The sequence below is a fragment of the Grus americana genome, chromosome 10 (assembly GCF_028858705.1).
Source record: "Grus americana isolate bGruAme1 chromosome 10, bGruAme1.mat, whole genome shotgun sequence".
Classification (NCBI taxonomy): domain Eukaryota; kingdom Metazoa; phylum Chordata; class Aves; order Gruiformes; family Gruidae; genus Grus; species Grus americana.
This window is the reverse complement of record NC_072861.1, coordinates 15706312-15725617: the sequence shown is the minus strand read 5'-3', so window position 1 is coordinate 15725617 and position 19306 is coordinate 15706312.

The window sequence follows — 19306 nt, the reverse complement described above, 5'->3', positions numbered from 1 at the left end:
TCTCTTTTTTGCCATTCACACACAGTACTTACTCTTCAAGCCTGCTGCTGCTGCCACTGCCTGAAAGGACCTGAAATACCACACAGGGAATTTTGATTTCTTCTGGGGAACCAGGGAAGAAAAAAAAAAAAAAAAGGCAGGAAAACTCATCTGGAGATTGTGAAGAAGACATACAGTAACAGCAAGAAGTGGCAAGCTCTTTCCTTCTTGAACGCCGAAAAACACCTCATTTCTCTGCCAGGTGTATGGGACTTAGATTCTGGAAGCACTGCACTGAACTGTTAAAGGTAACGTATTGCACTTTCCTCTCTCCTCTCTCTTTGGTATCTTTTCCTTAACTTTCCTATTTCTTTCCTCAGTGCTCTAAAGATGCAGGCTCTCAGTCAGTGGATTGGTTGTTTCCCTGGTGAGCAGCCAGCAGAGAAATGTGAGAAAAGTTGTAAACTGATTGAGCCCGAGTTTCTCCACAGTTTCCCTTCCGCAAGCAGCGCTGCTGTGAGAGGGGAACCTGTGCCTGGAGTGCCTGTCGGCACGATGGTCCTCACCACCAACCCACCCGTTACGGGGAGCAACCCTATAGCCAGATGCAACAACTGTGTGTCAAGTTTGTCAGTTGGCCTGGGGATGGGAGGGAAAGCAAGAGATCCTATAGCCAAAACCACGAGGTGGGAGAGCTGAGACAGGGTTATCCCCATTCTCCCTCCCCAAAAGACCCTCCAACACATCGGTGTTTATTTGTGATGGATTTCAGCTACCGCTCGAGCCCTGGTGATGTTTCTGATCCTGCTTCTGAGCACTGGGGAAGGAGGCTGCCATCGTGCTGATTTGTAGCAAGTGTCCTAAATCGCTGCGGGCTTTCTCGTGATTATTGCTTTCATCGGTGTCATTGCTTTGCTACAGGGAAGGCAAAGAGTGATCTCTGAGCTACAGGGGTGCTAAGCTCCGAATAGGGGCTGGCAGGTCTGGAAAGAGAATGAAAAGAGCCTGGATGCCGGATGGTTTGACGGCGCGCTCCCCTTGCGTGAGGATGGCAGGGACCGGCGGTTGGCAGAGTCTCCTGGGTTATTTCCAGTTAGCTGCTTCGGGCGTTACTCGGTACCTGCCCTCTTTCCGAATCCATTCACAGATGAAGCATATTTTTAGCAATAGTTTGCAAGGAGTCGAGCTCTTCTGCAGAAGCGGACAGAGCAAAAAAGGTTTTATTTTTCAGAATCTCTAGCAGAAATTTGTTCTTTTTGTTCATTTACTACTATTTAAGATTTTTCATTTAAACCTTGTGCTGAGTGCCAGTCTACCCTGTGCATGTAGCAGAAAGCATGCATTTTAACCTTTCCCTTTTAGGTTGTTAAGCCAAAAAACTTCAGTTTGAAAAGCTTTCCTAGCTTTCTAAAATAAGTTTGCCAGATGTGGAAAGGGGGGAACATCCCACAACGAAATAGTTGGGAGAGAGGAATTTTTTAGCATTCCTCACTGCTTTGGTTTTCATCTGTAAGCTCCCGATACAGGCTGTTGGCTGGGCAGAGGGGACGGTGGTTTGGGGACTGAGTTTGGTGGGTTTTCAGATCCTGCAAAGGAGGGCAACCTCGTGCGCTTGTGGAAGCTGAGCTATTTGGTTTTTTGCTTTGGTTGTTTGACGTTATATTTTCCTGCTGGCTTCAGAGACCGTATCTGCCTGATAGGTCAAAGGGGAGATGTTGCCCCTTCCTGAGATGTTTGAAGTTGCTGTTAGAGTGGACGGGGCAGAGGGTGAGGACTGGAGATGTACCTGTGCTGGCTGAATGCTCTCAGCAGCCTGAACGGTCTTTGGGGGAAAACTCCATCTGTTCCACTTGAACTGCTGTTTAATGTTTCCTATAATCACCTCCGTGCACGGTAGCAGGGTTTGACAGCAGCACGAGGGCTGGAGGATGGATCGCAAAGAGAGCCGACGAGATAGGAAATTGAGGGAGTGAGATGGAGGGAAAAACTAGCTAAGGAAAAGAGGATATCAAATAAAGTTCAGCAGACTTAGCACTGGCAGTGTAAACAGCAGCTCATCACTGTAAAATACTACCTAATTAGTGAGGAACATTAAGGGATTTAGAGGAGAAGAGGATGGATGTTATCACTTAAAAGACAGAAACGAATGAATGAATGTGTAAATGAAAAGAGAGACCAGATTGTTATTTAGCGCTCTGGTATCACCCGGGGATGCGTATAATGGTCAGAAACCCTGGGCACTCCAAAATCCACTCCATTATCGGTCTTTTCTCTCCTTTCTCTCTGGGGCAGATCCTCTGCAAACATAAGTTGCACAGATCCAGTGATTTCATTGCCTTCCCATGCTGACTTACACCCAGCGGGAACGTGGGCTGGTGGAGGGCCAGCTGGTCACATTTTAAAAATCAACGGGACCTTTCTTAGCTGCCTGAGACATCTTTTCCACCGCCACCCTCCTCCGTCTCCTCACTTCCCTCTTTCCCTTGCCAGTGGTGGGACGGCTGCTCTACCACAAGAGAACCTTCCCCAAGCTGCTGTCTTCCTCCTCCTCCTCCTCCTCCTCCTCACCCCCCCGAACCCGCTGCAGCCTCCACGTGTGAAACAAGCCGGGCTGTGTGTGCTGCTCTCAGGCAGCTTCCCAGCAGCAGCAACAAAAGCCGTGTTCATAGCGGGTCTGGACCACATACGGAGCCAGCGCGCGACGGCTGCCGAGCAGCCCAGAGCAGCCGGGGCTGTTTAAAGAGTGAAAGAGAGAGAGAGAGACGGCAAAGAGAGGGAGCTGTTATATATTTAAAAAAAAAAATTAAAAAAAAAATAAAATACTTGAGCCCAGTGCAACAACGGAAACCTTACAGTTTACTTTTAAAAACTCAGTGCTTCCTTGTGAGAGGGCAGAACAGCTCAGCCTGTGTGCGTGGAGCAGGTCTGCGGGCTCTGCCTGTGTGCACAAGGGCGGGTGTGTGAGCGTTGCCTCCCCTCCCCTCCCTCTCAATGGGCTCACAGTATAAATCTAAAGAAGCTTTTTGTTGGCCTGATGAATAGGTGGGGGGGTTTTGTCGTGCTACCCGCGCAGCCTTTTTTGAGACGCTTCACACTGAGATTTTTTTTCCTCTCTGTGCTTTTCGTTGAGCTTTCCTTTTTTAATAAAAATTTCCATTTCTCCCTTGCATGATATTCTCCCTCCCCAGTGATTGCACTGTACAGACCAGAAAGCAGAAGGGTGGGGGGAATGACAAATACCAGAATCATTTGACTTGTGTACCCCAAGAGCCTCCATGTGCTGTTGAAATGCCCCGAGGTGTTAAGTCACAGCCCTATAGACCACCTCGCTCCGATTTCCTTTCCCTGCTTTACAAGCCCGACTGCTGCGCAATCAGCTTTAGTGATCTAATGTTCCCGGTGGCTTCAGCCTGTTGACAGAGGCAGCTGGAGCTGTGTCACTGCCCCCACAACCAAGCGAGGATAAGGGAGATGATGTGACTTGAGCACATTGGCCATGCAGTAAACTCCAGAAGCCACCAGGTCCCCGTTCCTGCTGTATAAGCTGCATGGAAGCGGCCTGGGTTTCCATGGCTCTGCCTTTCCCTGGGGCTGGCTGAGGAGGAAACCTTCTTGTGCTTGGGAGCTGGAGGGGAGGACAGAGCAGAGGCCACAGAAGGGCTTTGCTGAGAGAAGAGAGCAAGAGGTGCAAGTGGGGGAACGGGATACCTATAACAAGCATAACAGTCTGGGTTTTCACCTTTGTAGTTGCTCTTTATGTCAACCAAGGCATAGCAATTCATGGCTTTTCTCCAAACCAAGCCAGAGGACATCTGGGTCAGTTGAAGTAGGGGGAACTTTGGGAGAGACCTATAATTAACTCAGGTGGGGAGTCCTACCTCAGTGCTCAGTTCCCCCCAGGTTGTCACCATGTCCTGAGAGTGTGCAGGCATATGATGGAAAGGAGAGGTGATTGCTGTGAAGAACTTGGTGATGGCATGTCCTGGGAAAGGCAGGTCGGTGCTGTTTGACCTGGCAGCTGTACTTGCTGTGACAGTTAGTGAGGCACCGCATGAACCTTGAACACAGGGATAGTCCTGGTTGCCACCATGTTACCAGGGAAGTATGTGGGACCGCCAGGGATCTTCTGACGCACCTTGGAGCTGCACAGGGGTGGAGGAAGCTGAACCCAGCCCTGCTCCATGACCAGCCATGGGTAGGGCGGGTTCCGGAGGAAAGGCACTCACTTCAACAGAGGCCAATCGGACAACGTGAAACAAAAAGGCATCTGCAAGAGCAACCATGTTGTATCATAGGGACGAAGTGATCAGGACAGGAAATTTCTTCTGGCAGGGTAGTGCTCATGGGTTATGCCCGAGAGGAGTAAAACTGTCTATTAAGCCATGCCCAATAAACCTAGCTTACATTAGCGGGAGAATATGGAATGTAAATACTCATGCTTCAAGGCATAAGGTAACCACTAAATGCCTACTGTTAAAAAGAAACTTCCTCCTCAGCAATTTATTCCCTATTTTTCGATGATGAGAACTTTGCTCTGAAGCTGGTGATATAGGTCTTGTCCAAGACAGGATACTGGCCTGGACACACCATTGGTTTCATCTGGTCTGGCAATTTCCACGTGCCTTTGGCTTCTCCAATGCCCTTGGTTAGCACTGGGCAGAGGAGTTGGATGCTTTATTAGCAGTAGCGTAGAAAACCACTGAAAGACAGAAGGAATCATCTGTGATGGCTGTAGGAGATACCGATTTGATTTAATAGGCGAGAAATTTAAATAGGAATAATTTGACAGGAAAAAAAATCCACAGGGGAAACTAACAAGAAATAACCAAGGAACATCTCCTGGCTGAGGTTAGATCGCAGACTGGAGGAAAAAGGTGTGTAAAGAAAATACAGAGGCCAGCAGCTGATAAACAGGTGAAAATGATGGTGCTGATCCCTTCCAGCTGGAGCTCCCATCCATCATTCACACCTCCGCCGGGAAAGCAGCCGCTGTGCTGGGCGATTGAATAACCTGTAATCCACAGCAAAACCTGCTGCTCCTGCTGGGATCCTGCACAGGGTCAGGGATAAATACCTCGCCACAACCCTGGAAATCCCTGGGCACCGCAGGCTTTGCACAGGGCAGGGGCAGATTCAGAAGTTTTGCTGGCACAAATCTATTGACTTCAGAAGATTACTCCAGCTTAGCAGTCCTGTGGTACAGCAGCCGTAGATCTAAGCGTAATTAACATTACATCATCTGTACCACAGTTTCAAGGTTGAAATAATCACGTAGTTCACATATTGGAAATTACAGGATGGCTTTCATATAAATGATTAACTGTCACTATTACTTACCCCAGAAAAATAGTTTCTATGGTGTTTGGTGTATAAATAATACCCTGTACCTCTATAGCGCTCAGCTTCAAAGTAATACTTCAGTGCTGTACCATAACGAATACCCTCCCATTCTGTAATAACCGGTCTGCAAATGATGTCTTTTCCTCTGTTGTAAATTATACCGTGCAGTTACTGCCACTGCTGCTGTTGCACTCAGTCTGGTTAGTAAATAATACTTTTTCCCTACCATTGTATCTGGGGTTTAAATAATACCCTGTCCTCATATGGTAGTTGGCATGTAAGTGTCACCCTAATCCTGCTCGGTACTTTGGAGTGCACAGAACATCCTGCTGCTGCAGAACAAATTGCAGCCTTCCTCTCCATAGTATTTGCCCTCTAAATATTACCCCACGGTTTTGTATAGAACTTACTGTATAAATAATACCCTGCTGCCTTGTAGTAATTGATATGTAAGTGATACCACCAGACTGCAGGGTACTTAGTCTGCTAATACTGCCTACCACGCCGGCATTAGATGACACGGCAGGGCTGTGCAGCGGGGGATGCTGGGCTCCCAGCTCAGCCCTTCGTCACTGTTACTTGGGCCTTCTCTCAAAAAACAAGGTGGTCAGCAGCCACAGCCGGAGCTATCCTGCAACCTTCCCCGCGTGTCGGCAGGGCAAGGGGGTCACCCTTTGCTTAGCCAGCTAGCCTATGGGATCTTGACCCTTCCTGGTGTCCTTCACAATCACAAGCTACTTTCCAGAGACAGGGCAAAATCCTTGTCCCTTCATGATTCCCAGATTCCCTGCAGTTTACCTCCTAAAAAACCCCTTGATGCTAGCTAACAGCAGAGATCACCTTCCAGTCTCAACAAACGGTTTCCTGCCTGTTTTAGGACAGCACAAAATGATTCAGCACCACCAATAATGTTGAGTCGTGTTTAGCAGAGGACAGAAGGGTCTTCATTGCTCTTATTGTTCAGCTCTGAATCTGCCCAGCATTTTGAAATGCTCCAGACCAACCCCAGCATGCCCCTGAGACTACAGCTCTGTGCAGTGTTGTACTCATTTTGCCTGCAAAATTATTCCTGTATCAGTACCCCGATAGGCATGTGCACTTCCCTTTATACCTTTCTGAAGTATGTGAATGTTCATTTGGGCCATTCTCTTGCTGTATCCAGGCAGGTATGTGGGTTACAGGCTTGAAGATCTGAGAGTCAACCAAGATCTTCATTTCAGTTCATCTTCAATGCTGTGCTTCCAGCTCTCACTAAAGTACCCAAAGTAACTTTGAAGTAGCTAGCCCAGGCACCGTCACCACTCTGACCAAGACAGCACTGAGTTCAGTGTGGGCTACTAAACCTTCCTGAGAAGCTGGCCTCTGCTGGACATCACGCTGCCATGGCATGGTACTTAGCCAGGGGACAGCCAGCTACAACGCCTAGAGACATTCCCCTGGAAGAAATTAGAGCAAGTGCTCCTCAGTCTTCACCTATGTTCTCCATTAGGGAAAATATGTATTTTCCCCTAGAGACCCTATTTCAAAGAGTTAATAAGCTTCTGTCCTTTCTGCTAGCCCCACCAGATGTTTTTTTCTTTAGTCAAGGTTTGTAGGCAGAGGTGGTATCTCCAAGAGCAGCTGAGAATGCTGGAAAACAGAGATGCTTTGGCTAACACAACCCCTTTTTCCAGCTCTTCAATCCACACAGGCTACCTCGCTTCTGCTCTTGTTTTGGCCAGTTTCATAGAATTGCCATTGGCCTCCTACTTTGAATAAGCACATCAAACCGATATAAACCTTCACACTTTATGAATATTATGGTCAGCCCTTTCTTTCGCAGGTTCTAAGGTCTTCCACTCACCCTGTATCCTCTGTGGCAGCTCATCTGTTCGGGAGTTGTTGGACAGAGGGTGTTTTGGCCAGTTCAGAATCATAGTCTAGCATCAAAGACAAGAAGGTTGGGTTTGCTCATGCTTAAAATGGAAACATCTTTGTCATACTGCAGTCTCAGAGTAATGCTGAAGCCTTACTCTTGCCTCCATTATGTGTATTGGTGAAAGTGAAGATACTTAAATTGGTTGGTTGGCACCTCTTCTTCAATCCTGGCACAGTTTATTTCCCATTTCTTCTATTCTCCAACTGGATTGTTCTCCGTTCTGCAACTGCAGCTGGCTGTTTTTCTGTAGATCTGTGGTACCTCATCCGTTAGAGATGTCTCTCTCATCTGTGCTGTTGGTGTAATTAAACAATAATATTTTGAAACTGATTGGATGTCAGGGTCATTAGACACTCAGATAGCTGATTGGATTTATCTCCCTTATAAAATTATGTCCTTTTCCAGAAGTTGCTTTAGGGACTGAAGGCCATGTTTTGCAGAAGCAGCAGAGTGCCTGAAGACACAGAGAAGCACTCTTTGCAAATTCCATTAGGTGCCTCGCTCATCCATTTGCATCTTTAAATTCTGAAATACCTTGGACAATTTGGCAGGCTATCAGAGTTTTGCTAAACAATTTTGACATTCCCAGAAATCTCACAGCATCTCACAAGAATGCACTATATCATTTGCTATTGTATCAAAACTTGTATTCAAGATCTTTTAAAGCTCAGTTTAGAAGCCATCTGCTAATTTTGTTAACAACCAGTGGGGTTTGTTCCTCTTGCTCTCCAAAATACTTGCTCTTACTTTTCATTCTCTTTTGCGACATCCTTATGGTAGGAAGGAGGTTGCACTGAGTCTTTCAGAGAGCAGTCACAGAGCGCACAGCCTAAGGGGAGAGGATGTCCAACATGGCTTTTGAACATCCTCAGGGGGCTCAAGAGGCCCCAGACATTGGCTGGAGAAGCCTGGGGTCTGCATGGACCAGTCTTGGGACCAGAAGGAATATCAGTCGTAGCCCCTCACCTTGCCAGTATACTTCTATTAAAAATCATTAACTTAAAAGTATGACTCATTCAACCATGGTTGCAGGAATGCTCATCCTAAATGTTAGAGAATATTTTTGTTCTTAACATTTAGCTGTCAACTAGTTTTTTGGAACATCGCTCCCGTTGTGTGGTTTATTTAAATGGTGTGGATCAACGTGCATTAATGCTGTGACAGCTTTTCAGGCACAGCTATGGAATTACCATGATCTACAAACTGCTCCACGACAGTGCCCAAATGTTACGTATGATTAGATCCAGTTCTCATCCTGTGTGTAAAAGCCAAACAGGATTTTCCTTGTTATATTGTCTTATGGAATTCATTCTTCTTCTATATGAAAGCAGGGTGCTCTGTACAAATCTGTGTGGTTTAGACTTACTTTTCAGAGCTCTCCCTGCTGTCTGTTTGGGACTTGCAAGCAGTTACTTGTCTAGACTAGGTTTTAATACCAGAACTCAGGCTTAATGTTCCTAACCTCAGAGGTAAATGGCATCTTTTCTACTGATTCCAGTGGTAACTGGATCTGGCCACCAAATACTCTACCTGCCCATCTTACTGGAAGAATTACAAGATAGTTTGGTTAAAATAGATCATAATTATTGCTTGCCCTTGAATTGGTCTTTTATGCCAATAGTATGAAACAAATTTTACTTTTATACAGTTTCTCTTTATGAGTTTCTCTTGTGTCTGAGTTAAAATACTAGTGTAGCATGCCCCAGCATCCATTTTAAAGCCCACATGTCCTCCATCAATGCCGGACCATATTTGCTGGTTTGAAACGCTTTGCTAGGCAGTTATTTTGCCTACAAGGGGATCTATGTTGGTGCTTTTCTGTTCCCCAAAATGTGGGCACTGTTGGTTTTGAGCTGTTCCGCGTACCTCAGGAAAAACAAAATTTTTCTGTTGCCCTTATAGAACGCTTCACCAAACGCTGGGCAACATTTTGGCTCTCTCCCTCAACCACATCTCATACATAGGAATTTATTTGCCTCTCAGAAAACTTTGTATTCCCATCTAATTGCTGTTGTGGTTTCCTCCATACCTCGCTTTCTCTTTTTGAAGGTATGATATATGGACTTTGCTTAACAAACTGTAGATTTGGGCTTAACAGCAGTGGCTCTCCAAACATCTGTGGCTTATGTTAAGGTTAAATTTCTTTCCCCTCACAGTCTACACCTCACAGAATGATTTTATGTTTCATGTAAGAGCCTTGCTTTTATTCAGGATTCCCATGGTCTCCTCAAATTCATATTTGTGCTCTCTAGGCTTGGTCAGCAGCATACTTTCTAGATTGCAAGATCTTTGATTGCAAGACTGTTGTCTGCCTGTGCTGGGGTAATTCAGTGGAGCCCTGAGATTTGAGCTGTAATGAAAAGATTATTGATACACATTCATTGACCCTAGGCCGAAACTAATTTTGGAGAGGCTAATTATCTCCATCTTGCTCTCTCTTTCAATGTCACATCATCACAGTTGCTTCCTAAGTAATACTGTACCTAAACTCATTTATAAATTCATGTATATGTAGAGAGAATGCTCTCTATATACATAACGTACATTCAGGTCAAAGAGTTGGATTGTTTTTAAAGTGCAGTGTTTCTGTTCTTCAGGCTAGTTTCACCATGTGTTTGAGGGGAACAGACCTTTTAGTGTGGGCAGAGTTTTGTGAAGACATTGACATCTCCTTTGGAAAAAAGCAAAAGGCTGTGATTCAGTTTTGGATTGAACAATGGGTCTCATATAATTAAAAAAATATCCTTTTATATTTGTTGCTAGTTTAATAAAGTGTTTGTCTGAAGGATTTTCTTGGAGAAGTTTTGGACTGACCCAATATGGGAATCTCAACCAGGGAACTGAAACTCTTCTGGCAGTTATTCCCTTGACCCATGCTGAGGGGTCCTGTTATCTTTTCTGCTGGGTGGATGAACACATCACCCAGAGACCAACATCCACCTTCATGGAGGGGCCAGTGGCTAGAAGAGGACAATTTCTTAGGCATCTTTTCCATTACCTTGCTCCTTCTCTTCCAGCAATCTCATAAAGTAGGGCTTAAAGCTTCTGAGGTCTCTGATGGATGGTCTTTCTCTGTGGCAAACCCAAAACAAGCTTGTTTAGCTGTGAACAATTTTGTCGTTATCTTCTTTCTTGTCATGTTTTGTTTTCCGCTGTACTATTTGGCTTGGTTCAAAAGCATCACTATAGTAGAAAAAAACAAGAGGAAGATTTATTTTCTGCCTGGAGTCCCTGTTGGTTTCTTCCCAAGAAGAAAAGAACAGGCTGAACCAAAGGCAGGAATTACTGTTCAGATAAAGTGACTTGACAAGTGAATAGGAGCAGCAGATGAGTGTCTGTGCCCAATGGGACTGCCTCTAGCAAGGAGAGCTGAGCATCCCTTGGTGTTCCCAACATGGTGAAATCCCCTTGGAGCAACTGGTGCAGGACAGGGCAGATGGCTGTGTTTTGAGGTACCTCCGTCTCCCCAAAAAAGATGGAGCAATAGTAAAATAAACAGGGAACTTATTGATGGAGCCAGTTAAATTGAGTTAAATACACACTGTGTGTCTTGGCTAAGAGAGAAGAGGGCACTGCATGCCAGAATGGTCTCCTGGTACACGAACGGTTTGAGCACACAAAAAAAGGAAAGAATTGTACAGGGATGCAGAGCTACCAGGTGCCATGAGATGGCACTGGCTGAGGGAGTGACTGAGGATGAATATAAAGGAAAAACCTGAAAGAAGAGCCTGGTGAGATTTTAACAGGGCCTTAAACCCTCCACACACTTACAGGAAAGCCCCTGGTTTGTGCAGCCAGACAGTAGCCACGGACACTGCCCCTGCTGAGCACCCACCTGCTGCGTGACTTGGTCCCTGGAAGGGAGACGAGGGGGAGAGTATTGTCCGTGGTCCACATAATCTTCCACCACTACTAAAACTGTCAAGAGGGTGACAAAGAGGGCTGGGAGAACTGGTCTATGAGGAAATGAGAGGAGACAGCAAGCCATTCTCCTGCTGTCATGCATGAGGTGGTTTCAGGGGGTGCAATGCCCAGCCATTGATTAAGCTTTCCTAGAACCAGAGCTGGGAGTGAAAAGCTGCTTCTCTCTCTTAATCCATCCTGTACCATTCAATATCCTAGATTAGTATAAGCTGGCATGGCTGTGTTGTGCTCAGTCTAGTTGTCAGAGGTTTGCTGGCAGAGGAAACTGAGAAGTTGGAGAGTCTTCCTCAACACAGCCAAGGCAGAAAACCCCTCATTATAGTCTGAATGTGAAGTCTGTGGTCTCTGTTTATACCGTGTGCCTTCTCCATAAACTGGAAGGCAAAGCCAGCCCAGTGCCTCCAGAGCTGATGTTCATCATATCAGTCCCAGACAGCAGACAACTTTGATGAAAACCTACTCCGACATTTTGGAAAAGACCCATCTTCAGACTCTGGAGTGCATCAGATCCTTCACCAGCAGTAGCAAAACCCACACTTGCATTATGTTTGGGGGTTCATGTTGCTGCCAGAAAAAAATATCTGAAGTTCTAGTGACTACAGGCTTGAGAGGAAAAGCTGTTTTGCTCCTAGGAGACTCTCTGCTTGCCTGCACAAGGAGTGCATGTGCACATTAGATATGCATGTGCCTTTCTAAGGAGTCACAAATAGTTTGAGCATCTGGAAACAGGAGTAACTAGTAATCCGTTGCCTCTCCACTGAAAATGCCAGTGATCTGCTCAGTAGGAAAAAATGGTTCTCCAGCTTCTGGGGTTGCGAAGAAACAAATGCCAAGAGATTGGTAGATTTCAAATCTTTCAGATTATTTCTGGCAAGCAGTAACACTTGCTTGGACCACTAGCACTACACCTGAACAGCACGTGGCAGGATGTCTCCCCCCTTTCCAGCCAGTAACCGGAAAGCCCCAGGCCCTCTCCTGTGCCATTTGCCCTTTTGTCTTCCAGGTCATCCCAAAAGGAGGATCGAGTCGAGATTCCACCTTCCTAGCAAAACTAAACTGTGTATGTCTTGAATTTATGAGACAGGAAATCTATTTGGTAGGAAAGCTAGGGCTGAAACAGCCTCATTTAAGTAAATCTAAGCACAGTGTTTACACAATGTCTGGAATTAATGCAGAGAAAACTTTCAGGTGCCAACTTTGGAAAGAGAAAATGGGGAGCAAAAAGAGGCAGATGCTGAGACTGTGATGAAGCTGGAAGCTCTTCCTCCAGGATGGATGGAAAGTTGCTTTTACTGCTGTTAAGCACCAGCAGCATGTTATACGTGGTAACACAAAGGCCAGATAGGATGTGATTGCTCACCTATCTCTTTTGCGTCCAAGCTGTGACAGTGTGAGTATATTTAGTATTACCAGCTGTGTATAATCCCAGCATGGACGGCCTCACCAAAGATCGTGGTGCAGCATGATACATACAGCACATCAGTAGAAGGTGTCCTTAGCAAGAGGTTGCTGCAGCCTTTGTACCTTATAAGAGGTGCCTTTCACGTGAAGGGATGTTAATGCAAGCCAAAGCTATGCACAATATTACACGACTGATACCAACCAGAAATGTGGTCACACTACTTGTCATTAGCATGACCCAAATGTGTGGTTATTACAGAGACCCTACAGCCATGCACACAGTCTTGTGGCTCTCACCCTGAATCTGCTAAGTTTGTTGACTTTCCAAGCCAGCGTGATGTTTTTTGTCTACATGGAGCACAGCAAGAGGAAAAATCTTTACCATTGTGAAGCTGACAGGGATCAGCTTCATGATGTCTCTTCCAGTCCTGCCCAGTGCCTTGCTAGGTCAACTTTCATATCATATTTCTTAGGAGCACATATGTTGCATCCAAGGCAATTTTGGGTAGCAGAATATTAACAGATATCAGATTTGGCCAGTAACTGACAAAGTCAGTGAAGACTTAGGTCTCTGTGCCTATGGATTCTGTATTAAAACATGGTTTCAAAGGCATTATGGATTTCTGGAAAACCAGCCTTCTGAAGGGCTGAGCTGGGTCAGAGCAGAAGAGATGTGAGGCAGAAGATGCCCATGAATCTTCTGCCAGCGTAGAAGCACTGCAGAGATTTGCTTCTCTACAATCACATTCGCGTCTTGTTCTGTAGCCAGAGAGGGAGGTTTTCTCATTTTTAAGGATGCTTCTTTGCACAAATGAGGTTTCAGCCTACTCATAAAACAAGTGAAAAGTCAAATTCTGCACAAGTGAAAATCCCCAGGGCAGCCTGTGCATCATTCACAGCAGAGTAATGTGCCAAGGGGGGCTGTCAGTCAGCTGAGCTTTACACGTCCCACACTAGCTCTCTCGGCATCTGCAGAGGACCTACCTGCCCGTTTAGCTGATGCCTGCTTGGAGCAGGTAGTTATGTGATGATTTAGAGGGGCCTCACCAAGTTAATGGAAGGAGGGTTTTCCAGGTCCGTCAGGCTTTTCTTTCTCCCGCTCGGTACTGGACTTAGGTAGCTCAGATCCTAGGTGCACAGGAACAACAGCTTTTCTAACTCTCAGTGGGTTTTATAGTGAGCCAGTGCATTTGAATGGAAAAAGTTGTCACTTGCAGGGCTTGTTCCTTAGATGATGGCCCAAGCTGCCATCTTCACACCTGACATCCAGGGAAGATCTGGTTTCTCTTCTTTAGTGTTTTAGTGGGTTTTCTTATTGTGTCTAGGGGAGCTTTGCTCAAGGCTGACAGCAGCTCCAGAAAACAAATGTAGATTGTTACTTTCTCTCCGTGGGATATAATTTTTTACCTGCCTCTTGCTACCAAAGAAGGGTGATGGGTGATTGTCATTCCCAGAGACACCATATCCTGGAGGAAAGAGATTTCCAAGTTCCATTGCTTCTCTGTAGATTAAATTCTTCATTCCTATCCCAAGCAAAGGGATAGATCCCAATTACACCAAATTGTTGTGCATAAAGAAGTAGGGTATAAGGAGGCTTTATGAAGTGCATAATCACTCTCCCATCTCTAAAAGTTAGATGTCTAACAGTGCTCCAGACTCCCTTACTACCAGACAGAGAAATGGCTGAACCACTCTTTAAAGATTCTCAACCGAGACATCTATTTCATAAGGAGATGAATTGCTCTTTAGAACTTGCTTTTTCTCCCCTTGGAGTAGAGAGGATTTTGAGTGTGAGCTTCAGCTAGTCTCAAAGGCTCATTGTTCCCTTGAATTTAGAGGTTTTTAGGGGCGGTTTGAATGTGGCTCTTGCTTTCCATATTGAGCAGACACTCCGAGCCATGGCAGCTTGGGACTTGGTGCTGATCCCACACCTTGCATGAAAGGCTCCAGCTGTCATCTGCTCACCATAATGAACATTTTACAACTTCTCTGTCCTTGAAGGGTAGGAAAATTGTTGGGGTGTGTGTTGCCAGTGACAGACAATTCTGGTTTTCCTGCAAGAGAGCTACTTTTGGGGTGGCCAGTGGTATGGGTTTCTGCTATTCTGGAGCCTGTGTGTTTAGCTTGCTTCTGATCTCTTAGGGTGGAAAAAAAGAAAAAAACAAAAAAAAAGGAAAAAACAAAGGAGAAAAGCTGATGAAGTTAATGGAGATGTAATGAAAATCCATCATAAATCAGGGGAGAATGAGAGATGTTTGTGGTATATACCAGAAAAGAGATAAAATGCTTATAAATCTTTTTGTGTTCAGTAGGACATTTGTTCCAGACCGTATGTCTGAGCTTGGATCACTAACTGAACCTAGCATATGACTGTTTAGGTTTTGCTAAGATTTCCTGTGGCATCTTGCTTATTGAAAGCATGTCCATACATCCTTGAGTGTTTTGGCTTTTCCCATATTGTATATGCAATATAATTAGATAAACAATCAAACTATAACAGACTGCAACTCTTATTGAAAGAAAAATCATAAAGCCACTGAAAATGGTATAGCATAGAACCAAAATTACAGGTCCAATCAACTTTGGTTCTTTATGGAGAAGGACAGAGAGGAGCTCTGGACCGCACGTTATGGCTGAGGTGCACTCTGATACCATTATTCCTACTCTTCAATAAATGTTCTCAGTTTTGTGCCTTATGCACTAAGAATGTGTTGGCGCCGTCAGTTTGCCATCTCCTGTAGCAATCCAGGCAGCCAATGCTGCAGGACTGTCAGCGTCTGTAGGACTACATCCCTCGATGACAAAATATCTGAGCAGTTACTGCCGTGTGTCTTTCTGATTGGGGGAAAAAGGACTTTATTGTTCCAGGGATGGTTTCAGAAACAGAGCAGGCGGGAGCAGCATCCAAGCTGCTCTGTACATAAAGACCTCGCTCTCAGAATGGTTTGGAAGCCAGACAGAATGGAATATTTCTCCTATTTTCTTTACAGCTGAAAAAACATGAAAAATCACAGGAGTGCATTTATTGCCGTATTTCAGTTCCAAAGTTTGCCTTATTTAAAAAAAGAAGAAGAAGAAATAAAATTGGTTTTGCCCACCCCCTTCACTCCCCCCCCCCCTTCCTTTCCTCCCATTTCCTGGACCAGGCTGAGATTTTTAACAGAAAAGCTCTCAGTCCTGCACAGAGGCTGGGAACGTGCAGAGGGACAATAAAGTGTTTGTTCATAGAGATCATAGAGGAATGGTCTGTAGTTTTACATGGTGGAGAAACCACCGTTTGACGCTTAAGCCTACAAGGACATGGGACATGCTGTCTAAACATACATGAGAACCCTCCCCATGTCTCTGCTAGGTGATGGTGTCTCCTCAGACCTCACAAACCCCTTGGTCTCCAGTATCAGTCCCTGAAAATGGCAGCAGTGAAATAAGGCTGGGTGGAGGTGACCATGTGTCCTAGATAAACTAAGGTCTGTTCCCTGATGGGGACTAAACAGGGGACGGAAAACCAGTTGAAGAGAGAGAATCCAAGGCTAAATGAGTAGTGCTGGTTTTGACTCTTGTTCAGGAGCTTCTTTATATCCACAATTTTAAAGGAAACATTGTCTTTGGAAATACCTTTATGGCCAGGCATATCTTCTAGGTAATAACTGGCATTTTATTAGCTGCTAGAAATAATATGCAAGTGTATTAAAGGTCTTCCAAATTTGAGAAACAAGGAAGCTTAAAATGCCCCATCCGCCCCATCCAAAAAAAAAGACAAGAGCAGGATTAAGGGTGATGAAAATAAATTTAATTGCAACAAGGGTGATTAACATGGTCTGGAACAAGCAAAGGCCACAGGAGAAACTGCAGATGGGACTCAATTAAAATAGACTAGAACAGAAAATGCTTTCCAGCAAGCAAACAAGTTAGACTGTGCTGCAAATGGGCCATCTGGCTATTTTCCACTGTACAGTCTTATTGCGTAGGCACTTTCTTGGACTTTCACTGTAGTGACTTTTCCTTTTCTTGCTCCCTCCAGATTCTTCAGTCCTTTGAAAACCTGGGGACAGGGTTGGAAGAGCAAGGGATTAAACCTGTCTGTACATATGTACACACTTCCCTCCGCACACACTTAGATTCTCAAATAAACATATTTATATGCAGCCAATTTAGGACAGTCTGCACACAACCTGATACAGAAGCACGGCCTTAGGCGTAAAATAAAGTGGCAATAAATTTCAGTGAAAGGGACAGTTGTTCTCCGGGGTGGAGAGCTCCTGAACCTACCAGCATTTCCTGACTCTGTCTTTTTTGGAAAGGCAAGAGCTTTTCCTGAATTCTTCCTGACCCAGGCTGAATTGGAGAGGGTCTTGCTTCTGTCTCGGTCACTGGTTAGAGAAGGTAGGATGGCTAGGATTTTTGTGGCAGTTTGGTTGGATTCTTGTTCTTCCAGATTGCTTGGTACCCTGCACATGGACAGTTATTCTGATGCAGAGGTGTGGGTGTGACCTTGCTAACTGGTCCTACCTCCTCCTTGCCACGAAAGCTGCCTGCTCCAGCTGTTCTCCCAACAAGCACAAATGGAGTTTTGCAAGAAAGTAATCTGCAGGGCTGGAAGGTGTTTTTGTAGCATGGACCTTGCAGAAAGCATAGTGTTGCTCGTGTGTAGGGCTCTGTGCTGCAAGAATTAGTCCCTCCCAGTGCTCCCCACTAGAGCTCGGAAAATCCTCTTAGTAGTCACCCTAGGAGGAGCTCCACCAAAGTGTCTGCAGAACCTCTTCTTTTCAAGGTGACTTTTTCTACTAGAAGATAAGGACCCTGCAACTGAATTGGAGTTGGTCAGCAGTGACCTGGTAGCTCCTGTGGGTTCAGTAGTTCACCTTTTTCTAGTAGCCAGGCTACCCCGATGATTTTTCAAAAAAGTAGTCAAATGAAGTTATGTCCAGAAGCCTGTGTTATTTATGACATATGTGGTAGGGACATTATATCCCTAACACATTGTTCAGGTCCTCCTCTCTCAATAATCTGGTTTCGATGTTGCTTTGGAATGAGAAGAACAACCTCCACAGTTCCCCTGGGTAGACAGACTGGGTCTCTATCATCTGTGCTATCCATGTCTGCTCAGACAGACCTCTGTCTTTACTTACTTACTTACTTCCAGAACTGCTCCTTCAAGCAGCTGTTTGCTCATTATCACGTGCTTGGACATCCCACTAGAGACAGTGTGGAGTGGAACTATTGCAGTATGGAACTATTGCTGTAACAACGGGACATTAATCAAAGACATTCCCAGCTTAGTGAATCCCAACAAGAGCTGTGTGCAGACTCAGGGTTGGATCTCTTTAGGGTGCTTAAGGGGAATGAAAAATGGAGATCAACATTGCAAACAGCACCCTGAGGAATAGGTTGGGTTTCTTACTGGCAGGGAGTCAACACTTTCGCAGAATACACCCAAAACATTGTTATTGTGATTTGTTTAACCACTGCTCACAAGGAAAAGCCATTGTCTCTGGGCTTCAGTGGGACAAGGGGAGGCTGGGGGTTTTTCTCTATAGCTAAAGCAAACTGCAAAGATACCGCTGGTCCCAGCTGTTATCATATGACAGTATTTTTCCCTGTGAAAGACCAGCATAAAGCTTGAATAAAACTAGGAGTGCATGGGCTTGTCTTAGCTTTTGGGACAAAGTGAATTTCCTCTATTTAGGGCATTTTTTCTGTGATGTCTAACTGATGCATGGATGAACCCGTTCTACTCATTGCCTAAGCACACAGCAATAACAACTGTGTGGGACTCAGAACAATACCACTTTGCTGTAGACACAGACTCTAAAAGTCTTTTCAGCCAGCCAGCTCCTGTTTTATTTAAACATTTCTGTTTCCATGTTCTAAGATGTTTCTGTTCTTTAGTAGGCAATCCTGGTCTAAAGCTGCCTGCCTCTCCTGACTGAGCTTATCTCATGACACTCAGGGTTATTCACCTTGCTTTGATTCTGGCAAAACACAGAGCCAGCTGAAAAGTACCTGATTTAAGGAATCTGGAGAAGTAAGAGCTTTTATTTAAGGCTCAAGCAATTATCATTAGTAAAGACTTAGTTACTAATGGTAGGAGAGTGTCCTCCACCTGAATACCCTCCAAGTGCCTTCTGCCCTGGAGGGTCCACCCCTGCTCCCAGGACTCACATGATCTTTGCTTTCCTATTTCTCCTTTTATCCAGAGGATAGAATGGAGGATATCCACTGGAATGGCGGCTTTGGGATGGTGCAAGCAGAAATAATGTGATCCCACCCCACAACCTCATTCCAGGGAGAGGGTCCTCAGGTGATGTCAGGCTGGTCCATAGTGAAAGCAGTGGCCTACTCTAGGAGGGCTCTGGATGTATAGTCCCACAGGCACGGCTGGCTGAGAGTGAGCAGGGAAGGGGGTTAATTTTACAGGATGTCTTTTTGCCTTAGATCCTATAAGACAGGTGAAAAATGTGTGTGATATTCATAAACATGATTCTTTGTACTGCCTAGAGCCAGACAAGATGAATAATACAAGAGCAGAGATTGAAACATTGATACATTCGTATTTGTGAATTTTAATGTCAGAAGGGACCATTCTGGGCTGGTCTCTGAATGTAAGCCCCTTAAACTTCACCCAGTTACCTCTGTATTGACCCCACTAACTTGCATTTGCCCAGGCCATATCTTCCAAAGAAGCCTTCAAGTCTAGATTTGAAGCTACTGAGAGATAGAAACTCCGTTGCTTCTGTTGGTATC